This window comes from Lagenorhynchus albirostris, chromosome 9 (assembly GCF_949774975.1).
Source record: "Lagenorhynchus albirostris chromosome 9, mLagAlb1.1, whole genome shotgun sequence".
Lineage (NCBI taxonomy): Eukaryota > Metazoa > Chordata > Mammalia > Artiodactyla > Delphinidae > Lagenorhynchus > Lagenorhynchus albirostris.
Genome location: NC_083103.1, coordinates 48,071,293 through 48,084,035, shown reverse-complemented (window position 1 = coordinate 48,084,035; position 12,743 = coordinate 48,071,293). Strand labels below are relative to the sequence as shown.

General features: G+C 52.1%; 1 protein-coding gene across 1 annotated transcript in view; it reads right to left on the bottom strand.

The window, feature by feature from the left end:
• DCHS1 (dachsous cadherin-related 1) overlaps nucleotides 1-12,528 on the bottom strand; it is a 34,997-nt gene extending 22,469 nt beyond the window's left edge. The window contains exon 1 of the mRNA XM_060159784.1: nucleotides 12,445-12,528. The gene's annotated coding sequence lies outside the window, so the exon portion shown is untranslated. The remainder of the gene's footprint in view (nucleotides 1-12,444) is intronic.
• Between the last annotated feature and the right edge of the window lie 215 nt (nucleotides 12,529-12,743).

The window sequence follows — 12,743 nt, the reverse complement described above, 5'->3', positions numbered from 1 at the left end:
ACATTTTTATCTCCTTGCTGGATCATTCTGGAACACTGAAACACTGATCACTGGCTTCTTGAAGCCTAGCCCTCCTGGCCTCCCATGGTGGCCCCCCACCTCTCGCTTCCATTGTACTTCTGTGTCCACTCTTCAGTCCCCTGGGCAAGTTCTTCCTCTGCCCTTAAAAACTGGTGCTCCTCAGGACTCAGTCCAGGGCCGCATGTTTTCACACTTACCACACTGCCTGGGTGATCTTAGCCACTCCCATGCCTTCAATTCAAATGTATCAATCATCTTCTGTACCGTCTATTTGCTGATGACTTTGCAATCTCCAGCTCTGGAGAGCACTGGAGACACATGTCCAGCCATACAATGGACTTCCTTACAATGTATTCCCAACCTTCACCTCAACCTGATTTTCTTCCTCCATTCCCTTTCCTGTGAACAGCACCACCGCTCAGAAACTCTCCTTGCTTTCCTTGCTTTTCTTCAGTCCTGATTTCCAATTAGTCTTCAAAACCTGACCATCTTAACTAGACATGTTTCAAGTCTGCCCTTTCCTATGTTTTCACACTGTTGCTGTCCCAGTCCAAGCACTGTCATCCCTCTTTTCGATTCCTGCCACAGCCCTTTACTGGTCCCCATGCCTCCTGGATTGGCCCCTCTGATCCATGTCCGCCTGACCAGAGCTATCCTCACAACTCTCACCAAACCAGTCGCGACAAAAGGCTTCCACTGGTTTGCCATCACTGACGGCAGAAAACTGCTGCCCATTATGGACAAAACAATGCAGATGTACATCTACCCAAACTGTCTGCAGTTTCACGGGTTCATGGACACTAGGTATAGAACTTCTCTTCGCAAGACAAAGCCCAACCTCCTTAATATATCTTACTGACCTGAGCCCTGCCAACCTCTCCACTGTGCCCCACATTCACCTTCCCCCACTGCACCCTGCATTCCAACACTAAACCCATCACCTGATCCGTCCCAACTCCTTGCCTTGTATGTACCATGCTTTTGTCCTGAGATATCCTTTAAAAGTCCTGTCCAATTGGCCATCCCCTACTCAAACTTCAAGATCCCATTCAAACATCCTGTCTTCTGTGGACTCTTCTATGATATCTCTCTGACCTCCCTGCAGTGCCTACGGTATCCCCTACTGGGCTCTCACTGCCTTAGATGCACACTGACAATAAATTGCACAGCAGCCCTGATTTGTTCATGTGTCTGCCCATCACACCCCTCCCCCTACACCGAACTGAAAGCTCCTTGAGGAGAGCAGCTTGAGGGTCTTAGTTAGTTTCTGGTTCTCCAGCAGTTCCTAGAGGTATCACGAGAGCAGGCAATCAGTGCTGAACAAATGTGCAGAACCTCGTAAGTGCACACCACCACCCTCACCTGCTGACACGGGGAGAAACGCCCCTGGACACGCCAACTCAGACGACACACACAAACACGTGTGAGCCCGCGCCCCTGAGGCACCATGGTCAGGAGTGTGGCCGTAGAAATGGCTGCAGAAGTGTGTCCTTTGGTCTTTCTAGATTTGCTCTGCTCTAGGACTTCCTGTCCTCCCACGGGATGAGAGTTTCTGACCCTCTACTTACACTTCCAACCCCAATGTCTCCCATCTGTGTGAGGCAATGAAAAGAGCTGGGACTCTGGAGTTTGAGCTGGCTTTGAGTCCAATCTGAGTGTTATTTTCCTAATCTATATAATGGCCATGTTAATGCCTACTTTGTGGGGTTTTAGGAGAATCACAGGCAATGGAAACAAGGAGCTCAGAGTTGGGCATTTGGTAGATGCTCTCTCCTCGGTTCCCAACACCATCCTTGGCTTCAGAGCTCTAGGATTTACTAAGACCCCTCTCCCCAAGGCTCAAGTCTGTGAAGTCTGTGGAGCTTCCCCATGGAATAACAGATCAGAGGAATTCAGAACAAGAAGGTCAGAGTAAACACAGGCCTGACTCAGAGAGGGGAGAGGCTGTGTGCAGAGAGATGGTGCAGTGGCCAGGGCAGGGATCTAGGCCTAGAGACTGGGTTAGGAGTCAAGGGTTAAGAATTGGTCCTGTTCATTTAATCAGTCAGTGGAGAGAAAGCAGAGTGGGGATAATGGATAGTGAGGTCAATGTACTTCTTACATTCTGTGTTAGGATTCTTTGTCCCCAACCCAGAATGTCAGCTGTTTGAGGGCCAGGACTGTATCTTATTCACCTTTGTGTGTAGCACAGAGCACGGCACGTAGCACATGATCAATGCATTTTCTGAATGAAAGGATGTATGAATGGTATGAGGTAAAACTCAGGTGAATGATCAGCCTTGAGGAGGAGGGATTCAGGCCCAGGCAGATGTCCCTTCTCCCAACCCGTGTAGACCCTGGTGCCCTCCCGGGTCCCTGTTCAATGCAAACTCCCCCATACACCCTCACAGTGGATGCACAAAGGTGCCTACTCACGAAGTCACAGACCCACACACAGCCAGGCACACAGATGCACAGACTCACATGCAGACAGGCGCACTCAACACACACACTCACATGGACGGGAGCTACTCTAACATACACAGAGACGCCCAGCCTCACAGAGGAGCATGTTATCACCCACACAGATGGGCATGTTCATTCGCCTGGAACCTTCCCCCACCCCTCACACGCGTGCAGGCACACATGGAAACACACACAGGCATGCTTTTGCCCACACACACACACACACAGAAAGACACTTTCTCGTGGGCCTCACACACACAGGCGCGTGCGCACGCACACACGCACACATACACACAGGCACACTCACTCACACCCCCTCCCTCTCACGGACACAGACAAACCACTTTCACCCCTGCACAGACTCACGCTGGCAGGCCCGCGCACACACTTGCAGACGCACCCACGCGCCGGCATGCTCTCACACACACTGTTGGGGGACCACGCGCTCGTGGCCAGCTCTGTGGCTGCAGCTGTGGCCTCGAGGTCCCTGGGGCCTGTCTGGACTATGCTTCATCACTCCCTGCTCCAGGGCTTCTAGTTCCAAACTCGAACTCCAGACTCTCTCCCGAGACTGTCTCATCCCCTCTCCAACTCTCTTCCCAGCACCATCTCCCCATCTGTCCACTGTTTCTCACTGCTTCTTCCCCAAGACTTGCTCCTCCTCTCTGTTCCTGTCTCTTTCCCTCTCCAGGTTTGTCCCATCCCTTCCCCCAGACCTGGCCTAAGCCATCCATCTTGTCTCTTTCCCCAATCTGTCCTGCCCCCTACCCAGATCTATCTTCTTTCTCCCCCCAGATTGGTCACACCTCTTCCCCCACCCAGTTCTGCCTTGCTACATGCCCTCACCCTGTCCCGGTCCTGTTACTCTGTCCTCTGGCTCCATCCTGCTCTCCCCCTCTAGCCCCACATCTGGGCCTCTGGAACCACAGCTGGTTCTCATTAGGAGGGGGAGGGGCGAGACTGTTCATTGGGGCCTGCAATGTGATGTCAATCCCCCCCCCCAGCAGGCTGTGCGTCTATAGGACCTGGGAGCAGGGAGAACATGGGAGAGGAAAGAGGTGGGCTGTGGGGGAGCAGTAGGGGGACCATAAGGGAAAGGGTGCTCCAGAAGGAAGCAGAGGAATGGCCCAAGGTGCAGAGGGGAAGCAGGCTGGGGGAGCTGGCACCTCACAGGTCTCCTCCCTCAACTTCCTGTCCCAGAGCCAGGGAGGGACTCAGACCAGAAAGACAACAGGGTGAGGAGGGGGCTGCAAAAGGCAGATTGGCTCAGAAGTGGAGGAAGAAGAGGGTAGCTTTGGTGAGCAAAGGGAGGTGGAGATACAGGGCCAGGCGTAAAGGGGAGAGGAAGAGAGGCGAGAGTTCTCATGGGGGACCACGGGGAGCAAGACTGAGGGAGAGGGAGTGTGTATCGGCAAAGCAAAGAGTGACTGGAGTTCATACAGAAAGGGGAGGCAAGTCAGAGACAGGAACAGCTGGGCTGGAGAGGTGGAGGGCAGTAAATAAAGGTGGGAGCTAGGGCTGGGGAGTCGGCGGAAGGGGGTAAAGAGGAGAGGAGGCATTAGTAAGGGAGGAGGGAGGAGAAGGCCGACAAGCTGGCTTCCTTGGATGTCCCCGGGACAACCTCATGGATGGGTGGCCCAGGGCAGTGCCCGGGCCTGGCTCTGTCCCTCCTGAGGACTGGTCTCATTAGGCACCTCAGGGAGAGGCCGGGGATGGATGTGAGCAGAGAAGGCAGAGGGAAGGTTGCTTTTCTGGACTGCTAGTGTGCTGGCAACTCATAGACGGTGCCTTATTTAATCATCGTAGCAACCGCGTGAAGAAGGCATCCCACCTTCCACTGAGGAAACTGGGGCTCGGAGTGAAACAACTGTCCTGAGTTAACACAGCCTTGATTTGATCCCAGGACTATGCACTCCATACTGCCTGAGATTCATGGAGAAGGGAAAGATGAAGCGAGGAAGAAATTTCCGGGGAGAGACCTAGGAAGACAATGGAGGCCTGGAGAAGAGAACCTCTGGGAGGAGGGACACCAAGGACAAGGTGTTTGTAACCCAGGTCAGCAGTAGCGGGACAGAGAGGACACAGAGAAGAAAGATGTGAGGAGGTGAAGTGACCAGATTTGGCCGCCGACCCTTCAGGAAGGGTGAGGGAATGGAAGGGCTCTAGACTGACTCCAGGGTTCTGGCCTGATTACTACTGTGGTGCCATGAGGACAGCACAGAAGAGAAGCCATCTGGGGGCTTCCTGTTGAGGCCTCCCCATGGAGGTGTCCCAAACACAGCTGGATCTGCAGGTCTGGAGCTCAGGAGAGAGGTCTGGGTTGGAGATGGATTTGGACCAATCAAGGAGTAACTCATAGCCATGGGTATGGAGATCCATCAGGTAGGACATGTAGAGCGAAAAGAGAGTTTAGGACAGAGCCCTGGGGAGCAGTCACATTCAAGGGGCAGACTGAGGAGAGCATTATTCTTCTTGGAGGAGAAAGAGAAGGAGGCCATAGCTCAGAAGTTAAAGGAGGGAGCATTTCAACAAGGATGGAGAGATCGATAGTGTCCAATGCTGCTGAAAGGTCCAGAAAGATGAAGACTGAGAAGTGGCCACTGGTTTTAGCAGTCAGGAGGTCATAGTGATCTTGGGGAGAATCGTTTCAGGAGAGTCCTAAGGGAGCAAGCCTCCTGCAGTGGGCACTGATAGAGAATGAATCAACTAACAACTAGCCATAGACCAGATGTCAGTATAGATTCATTCATCAACACATGCTTACTGCACTCCTAGAAAATGGAGGCAATGTGTCATGGTGAGGTAGGACCAGACAGTGCTGAAGACATGGACTCTGGGGGCAAACCAACTCTGGGATTTCTCCCCAGCTTCTCACTTGCTAGCTGTGTAATCTTGGGTGTGCCTCTGAAATGCTCAGTGCTTCCATTTCCTCATTTATAAAATAGGGACAGGGACTTCCCTGGTGGTCCAGTGGTTAGGACTTCGCCTTCCAATGCAGGGAGGGCGGGTTCGACCCCTGGTCAGGGAGCTAGGATCCCACACGCCTTATGGCCAAAAAACAGAAAAACATAAAACAGAAGCAGTATTGTAACAAATTCAATAAAGACTTTAAAAAAATGGTCCACATAAAAAAAAATAGGGACAATAATAATACTACAGTGTACATGCAGTTAGAATAGTGTGTTGCACACAGTCAGCACACATAAGCATGAACACAAAGATGCTTGTATAAGTACACAAGCATGAACTCTTATTACAGTGGTTAAGAAGATGGGCTCTGCTGTCTGACAGACTCGAGTTCAAATTCTGACTCCGCCACTTATAGAGAAATCCTGGGAAAACTGTTTAACCTTTCTAGACCTAAGTTTCTTCTTTTGTAAAATGGGGATTAAAGTGCCTACTTTATATGGTTGATATGAAAGTTAAATGAAAGAATGACAAAAAAACTTAGCACAGTGGCTGGTACACAGTGAAGGCTCAATAAATGTTGGCTGCTATTGCATGCCAGACACTCGCAATAACCCTGGGATAAGTGTTATTCCACAGCTGAGGAGACTGAAGCTCAGACTAGGTAGCAGAGAAACGTCTGGAACATAGCTCTGATGGACTCCAAAGCTAGTGCTTTCTCTTCCACAATATTGCTTCTCTGCTGGAGGGCTTGGAACAGTCTGATAAACGTTCATTAAGTGGCCAGGCAACCGAACAGGGAAGGAACCTGAGCAGAGCTGTGCGTAGGAGAGTAACTCCAGCAGTACATGCAAGGTGGGTCGGAGTAGGAGGTGATCAGTGACGAGGCAGTTATGAATCCAGGTTGAGGGTCAGGTGGGCATGGTCAGGTGGTTAGAGGGGAAGTGACCAGAGGATGCTTGGAGGTCTCCAGGAGACAAAGGGAAAAATAGGGGAGGTGGGCCCAGGGCATGTGTGTGAAATGATTCACTAATAGATTTATTCAATAAGTACCTATTGAAGACCTACCATGTGCCAAACACCATACTAGGCACTAGAGACATAGCAGTGACCTGGACAGATCGCGTCCCTGCCTTCATGGTGTTCACGGGTCGGGACGCCTGGGCAGGGATGGGCAGGGCAGGGTGAGGGAGCTACAGTGGTGGGATGAGCAGCAAGGACCTGGTCTTAAGATCTGACTCTCACAAGTACAGTCTGGGCTGCAGAGGAGGCCAGTGAGGCTGGAGCTAGCAGAGAAGCTGGAGACGTAGGGGGAAGAACGAGTCTGGGGAAGCAAGAGGTGGAGGAGACGGAGAGAGTAGTAGAGGGACTGAGATCTTGGAAGTGAAATGAACTAAGTTAAGAGTTGAGCACTTAATAGTTGTTTTCTTTCTCAATCCTCAGAACAACTCTCTTACTGTTACCTCCATATTCAACTGAGGAAAGGGAAGCTCAGAGAAGCTAAGGTCATCCAGGTGGTAAATGGTGAGGCTGGGAGGTGTGAGGTGTAGCCCCCCTTCCTTTCCTCCCTTTCCTCCTTCCTCACCAAGCATATGACAGTGTGTTCTAGGCTCTGAGAGGAAACAGCTCCTTCCATGGAGCAGCTTAGACAGAAAAACATAAACAACGGAGCACTCCACTGTGCTAAGCGAACACAGAGGGGCATCCTGACTCAGGCCTGGGGGTTCTAGGTGGACTGCCGGAAGGAGGTGCCCTCTCACCAGGGGACACAGGAACTGAGAAGCCCCTCCTAAGTGGCAGAGGTTGAAATGCCCGGAAGTCAGAGGATTACCTGGAAACACTGACACCGGAGCTGAAGGAAGGGGCAGGCAGCAGGAAACCAGGAAAAAGATGGGATCCAATACCATGAACCCATGGGAGGGGCTTTATCCAGTGACCTGGACAGATCGCGTCCCTGCCTTCATGGTGTTCACAGGTAGGGAGGCCTGGGCAGGGATGGGCAGGGCAGGGTGAGGGAGCTACAGTGGTGGGCAAAAGGAAAAGGAAGGAGAGGGCACAAGTATCTGGGAAGCTGATACAGGGAGGAGCAGGGGCCTGGGTGCCAGGAGTAGGAGGGCTCAGAGTGGTGTATGTGAGTGGGTGTTCGAGGAAGGAGCAGCCCGCGGCACCTCCAGGGAAGGGGGCCTGGTGGAGCAGAGCAGGTGGAGAGGCACTGTAGTCCTGTGGCCTGATGGCATGTCACAGCTTCCTCGTCTTCCACTCCCTCCAAGAACCCCAACAGGCATGTGGCCCAGTAGATTTGGATCTGCAAATTTCTGGTGTTTGTTAAATATTTGCTAGCTGAATGAAAGGGAAATAAAGTACAATAGGGGAGCGGAAGAGGATCCAGGAAAAGAGAAGTCCAGGTGAAAGAGAGAGAAGAGGAGAGACAGTAGGGTGAGGAAGGACAACTTGTGCGGGAGGGGAGTGGAAAATGAACTAAGTTAAGTTCATGAACTAGAGACTTTCTGTCTCTAGTGGGTAAGTGGGCGTGTGTGAAAATGTCTCTACTGTGTGGGCAGCTGAGACCAGGGGTCAGTCTTCTGAAGAGTGAATGAGGGTGAGGGAGGTGCTGTGAGATGCCTCATTCATTGTTCATTGTCAAGCATCTGTAGAGGGGTCCGGGGACACGAAGATGAATAATATACAGCCTTGTCATTAAGGATATCCCAGCCCAGGCAGAGAGACAGAAAGGGAAGAGGTAATGACAACAGTGAGACAAGAGGGTCCCAAGCTTGCCTGGTGGTCAGGAGAGACAGGGTTTGAGACTAGAGCTGAGGATGGGAAGGGGTTATCCAGGAGACAAAGGGAGTAAAAGGCTTTTCAGGCAGTACGTGCAAAGGGCCAGAAGCATGGAAGAATGCAGTGTCTTTGGGGAACTACAAGGAATTCAGTATGGCTGGAACTTGCAATGTGAGGGAGCTATGGAAATGGGAGAGGGTGGGGAGGCTGGGGGAGTCAGGTCATGACAGACCTCCTAAGCCTCCTTAAAGTAGAGATCTCACCCAAGACAGTGGTAGGACACTGAAGAATGCTGAGCAGGGAATGCCGTGGCTGGATTTGCACTTTAGGGACATCCCTCTTGCCGCAATGAGAAGACTGGATTGGAAGAGGGAAGAGTAGACGTCTAGGGAGACAAGTTAGGAGGCTCTTGAAGTAATTCATGTGAAAAGATGGTGAAGGCAGTAGCTGAGGCCATGGATAAAAGGGGATGGGATATCAGAGACAGCTGGAAAGGAAGTAGAACCAACAGGTCCCAATGACTTTCTGGGTTATGGGACATGTGGAGAAGGGAGTGGCTACGGTTAATTTCTGGGTTTGTAGCTTGATAACTGAGTGGGGATGGTGGTTTGGGGGAGGAAGGAATGAGGAGATCAGGTCTGGACATGTTAAGGGGCTTATGGACTCTATAGTAAAGATCAGGTAGGAAGCAGACCTGCAGGTCTGGGGGTCAGAAGAGAGGTGTGGAAGAGATAGATATTTGGGCGTCATCAGCTTAAACAGATGATAATTAAAGCCCTGGAAATGAATGAGACAGATGACCAAGAGGGGTGTATACAGTGAGACAATAAGGAGGTCCAAGCCAGAACCCTAATAAACAGTAACATTTAGGGGCCACCCAAAGGAGCCCCCAAAGCAGACTGAGAAGGAACAGCCAGGAGGTGCTCTGAAAGAGAGATGCACAGATCCCACCCTACTGTATCATCTGCTTTTTTGCCTGTATCCCTTGCCAAGGGTAGGAATAGAATAGTGTCTCCTATTACAGTATCCCCACCACCTAGCAGTGAGCTCATTAAATACTGACAGAATAAAATAGTGGCTCAAAAGGCGTAAGAATGATTCAAAGAGAAAAAAACAGTCAACAATGTTGGACCCTGCCAAGAGGTCAAGCAGTTGAGGACTTCTGAAAAGAGCCCCTAAATTTGGCAGGTGAGAGGTCATGTTCTCTTAGGGAGAGCAGTTACATTGTATGGGGCAGGAGTAAATGGGAAGTGAGGAGCTCTGTGCGGAAGACCCTTGCACAAAATGTGGCAGGGCGGCAAAGTGAGAGAGCGTCTTAGTCAGGTATTACAGGGTTAATACCTGAAGAGGTATTATAACCTAGAAGGTAGGAGAGCCTGGAGGCTCTTCATGTGCTCACAGGAGGAATGCGTACAGAGGGAGAAACTGGACACATGGATAAGACTCAGAGTAATTTGTCAAGTGAGGCCGAGCGGGCGGGATCTGCAACAGCCGAGGGAATTCAAACGGGATGGCCTCAATTCTCCGAGTGGCCGACAGACCAGGTGTGTCTGTCATGTCTACTCTTCCTCCCTTTCCTTCAGCCTCCACATCCATTCTGTCACTGAGCCCTTCTGACCCCACTGCCTAAAGAATTCTTGAAACTATCTACTTCCTCGTCCTCTACTGCCACTCCTCCAGTTCAGACCAGCATTATCCCCTCCTGGGTTCCTGCAACAGCCAACCATCCCTTTCTTCCCAGACTCCTCCCTCCAGTCACCACACTGCTGTCAGAGTGGTATTTATAAGACAGATCTGATCCTATCACACCACAGCTTCAAATGATTCGGTGATTTTCAATTATTCTCGGCTTCCATAAGCTTTCATATGGACCTGCAAGAACTGCATGACCTAACTAACCCTTCATTACCTCTCTCAGACTCTGTGACCTGCCCTCACATCATGCTACTAGTGCCAGGCTCACTGGATTGCTTTTTCCCTCAGACATACAATACTTTCTCACATGTGGGCCTTCCATTGCTGCTCCCTAGGCTTGGCATATTTTCCACCCGCTTCACCTCACCTCCACCTCTCCTTTGCTCGGTAGACTCCCTATGTATCTATCAAGCTTAAGCTTAAATGTCACTTCCTTCCAAAAGCCTCTTCTGGTCTCCCTACAAGGGCTCAGGTTTCCCTGCTATGTGCTGCCATGGTACAGCGCTCACCCCATAGCCTGTAAGCTCCATACAGGCAAGGACCATGGCTATTTGGTTCACCCTTGTAATGCCACCACCTACCACACCGCCTGGCACAGAGTAGGTGCTTAATAGGTGTTTGCAGAATAAATGGTCCAGCGAGTTGACTAATTAATCTGCTGAAAACAATGAGGATGTAAGGTAAAGGGATGTGAAAAAATAGAAAAAATTTCATCTATTTATTTATGGAGGGCCCAGTTGAGGGTGCAATTTATAGAAGCGTGAATTTATAGAAGCATAACTTGGTGTGGTTGAGAAATCATTCCAGCTAGGGCTGAGACTTTGTGGGATGGGTGGTCTCAAGGACAATAATAAAACGGAACAAAGAGTGGCCAAGGAGTGGATGAAGTAATGGTCCTGGGCATATAAACTGGAAGGAGAGCACAAAGCCAGAAAGGGGCAGATTAGGACAAAGCAAAGAGGTCAAGGGCAAGGAGTCATTATGAGGTTGAAAAGTAAGTGGAATGGGAGCAAGGGCATCCGGGAGCTGGAAGGACACTGGAAGCTCTGGGCAGAGTGGAATGTAGGAGTTCAGAATTTTAGAGATGGACCAATTATACAGAGTGGTCATGGGAGGGGAGAAGGTAACAGGAGCTAAAGAGCTCAAGAAACTGTGAGGCTACACTTGGAGGAACACTTGGAACCATGGCAGTGTATAGGGTGAGGGGAAGACTGATCTAGGTCCCCAAGTTTTCAGGGAACTAGAGGGTAAGCCTAGGAAGTCTATGAGTGAGAAGCCATGGTGTGAGTATCGTAAGTTAATGGGAGTTTATTCAGCAGTTGGGACAGCTCAGTCTGTGGTGTGTGCAAGACACCTAAAACTGTGTTTCCTATGGGATATACAAACGGGTGTTGGTAAGGGTGACTGCAACACAGCCTCCTGTTAGTGTCAGGTCTCTGAGACACCTGCTATGTACAGGCAGTCCTGATGAAGTATAACCTAGATGATGGGTTGGCTGTGACAGGGTTACCAGTGGATGTATATTGCTGTGGCAGTGTCTCCGGAAAGGTGCTGGCAGCAATGGTGTCTCCCATGGTTTGTGGTGGCCTTGACAATGATCCTGGGGGAATGTGTTGGCTGCACCATTTCTATCGTGGGTGTATGCTGTTCTGAGAGCACCCTCTGTAAATGTGTATTGGCTCTGACAGTGCTTCCGGGGTGTGTGTGATGGCTGTGAAGGCATCTCTTGTGGATGTGTGCTGCCTGCAACTGTGTCCCCTGTGGGTATTTGAGGAGTTGACATAAGCAACAATATTTTTCTGGCCTATGACCCCATGGCTGTGAGCCCGGCCCACGCCACACTGAGCTCATTGTACTTCTAGACCTCCATTTCCCCACCCCCTCCACGTGGGACCAGGCCCGCAGTGACCTCCCTCCGTCCCCTGCACAGGATTCCCATCTAGGCATCCTGGACACAAATTCAACACCAGTCTGGGTGACAGACCTCCAGTTCGGGCTTCGCCTGTCTCTCCTCTGTTTCTCTTTACTTCTCCCCCCTCAGTTTCTTTGTTTCTGTCTCAGTTTGTCTCTGTCACACACCCATCCTCCACATTCTGACACATGGCTCCCACAGAGGCAGGCAACACACACACACACACACACACACACACACACACACACACACTCCCTCACAGGGACTGGCTCACCAGACACATACTCACTCTGACCCACACACCCTCGGAGTGACACGCACGTACACACGGCCAAACACACACACACACACAACTCCCCAGTGACACGCACTGACTCACACTAGGCGATGCACTCGCGCTCACATTCACATTCGGAGGAGCACACACACACACCCTGCCTACACGCCCGGCACACTCACGCCGCCACACATCCGACTCGATGACACACGCACACAAAGACCCCCAGGCCCTGCCCCCACGCTCACGTTCACGCTCGTCCTCGTCCCGCAGGCCCAGGCCCCCCCTCCCCCATTGTCTCCGGCTCAGAACAAAGCCCCCGGCTCCGTCGCCGCCACCGCCGCCCAGGAGAGGCCGGCAGCCCGGCGGGTGCGGCCGGACGGGCCGGGCGGCCGCGGGCACTGACCTCCGCGCGGCGCGGGCTCCCTTGCCCGGTCCTGGGGCGCCGTCCGGCGCGGTCAGCCCCCTGGGCAGCGCCCGCCCGCGCGGGGCCTGGGGCCGCGCATCGTCCGCCACCTCTGTCTCCCGGCCAGCGAGCAGCTTCGGGCGGCCGGCCGGCCGTCGGTTCGCGAGCACCCGCCCGTCGGTCGGTCCGTCCGCCGCCGCCGTCGCCGCCGCCGGGGCGCCGCCTCCTACACAGCCGCCCCGAGGAGGAAGCGAGATTCGCCGCCGCGGCCCCGCGCCCCCTCCCCTCCCCTCCCCCGC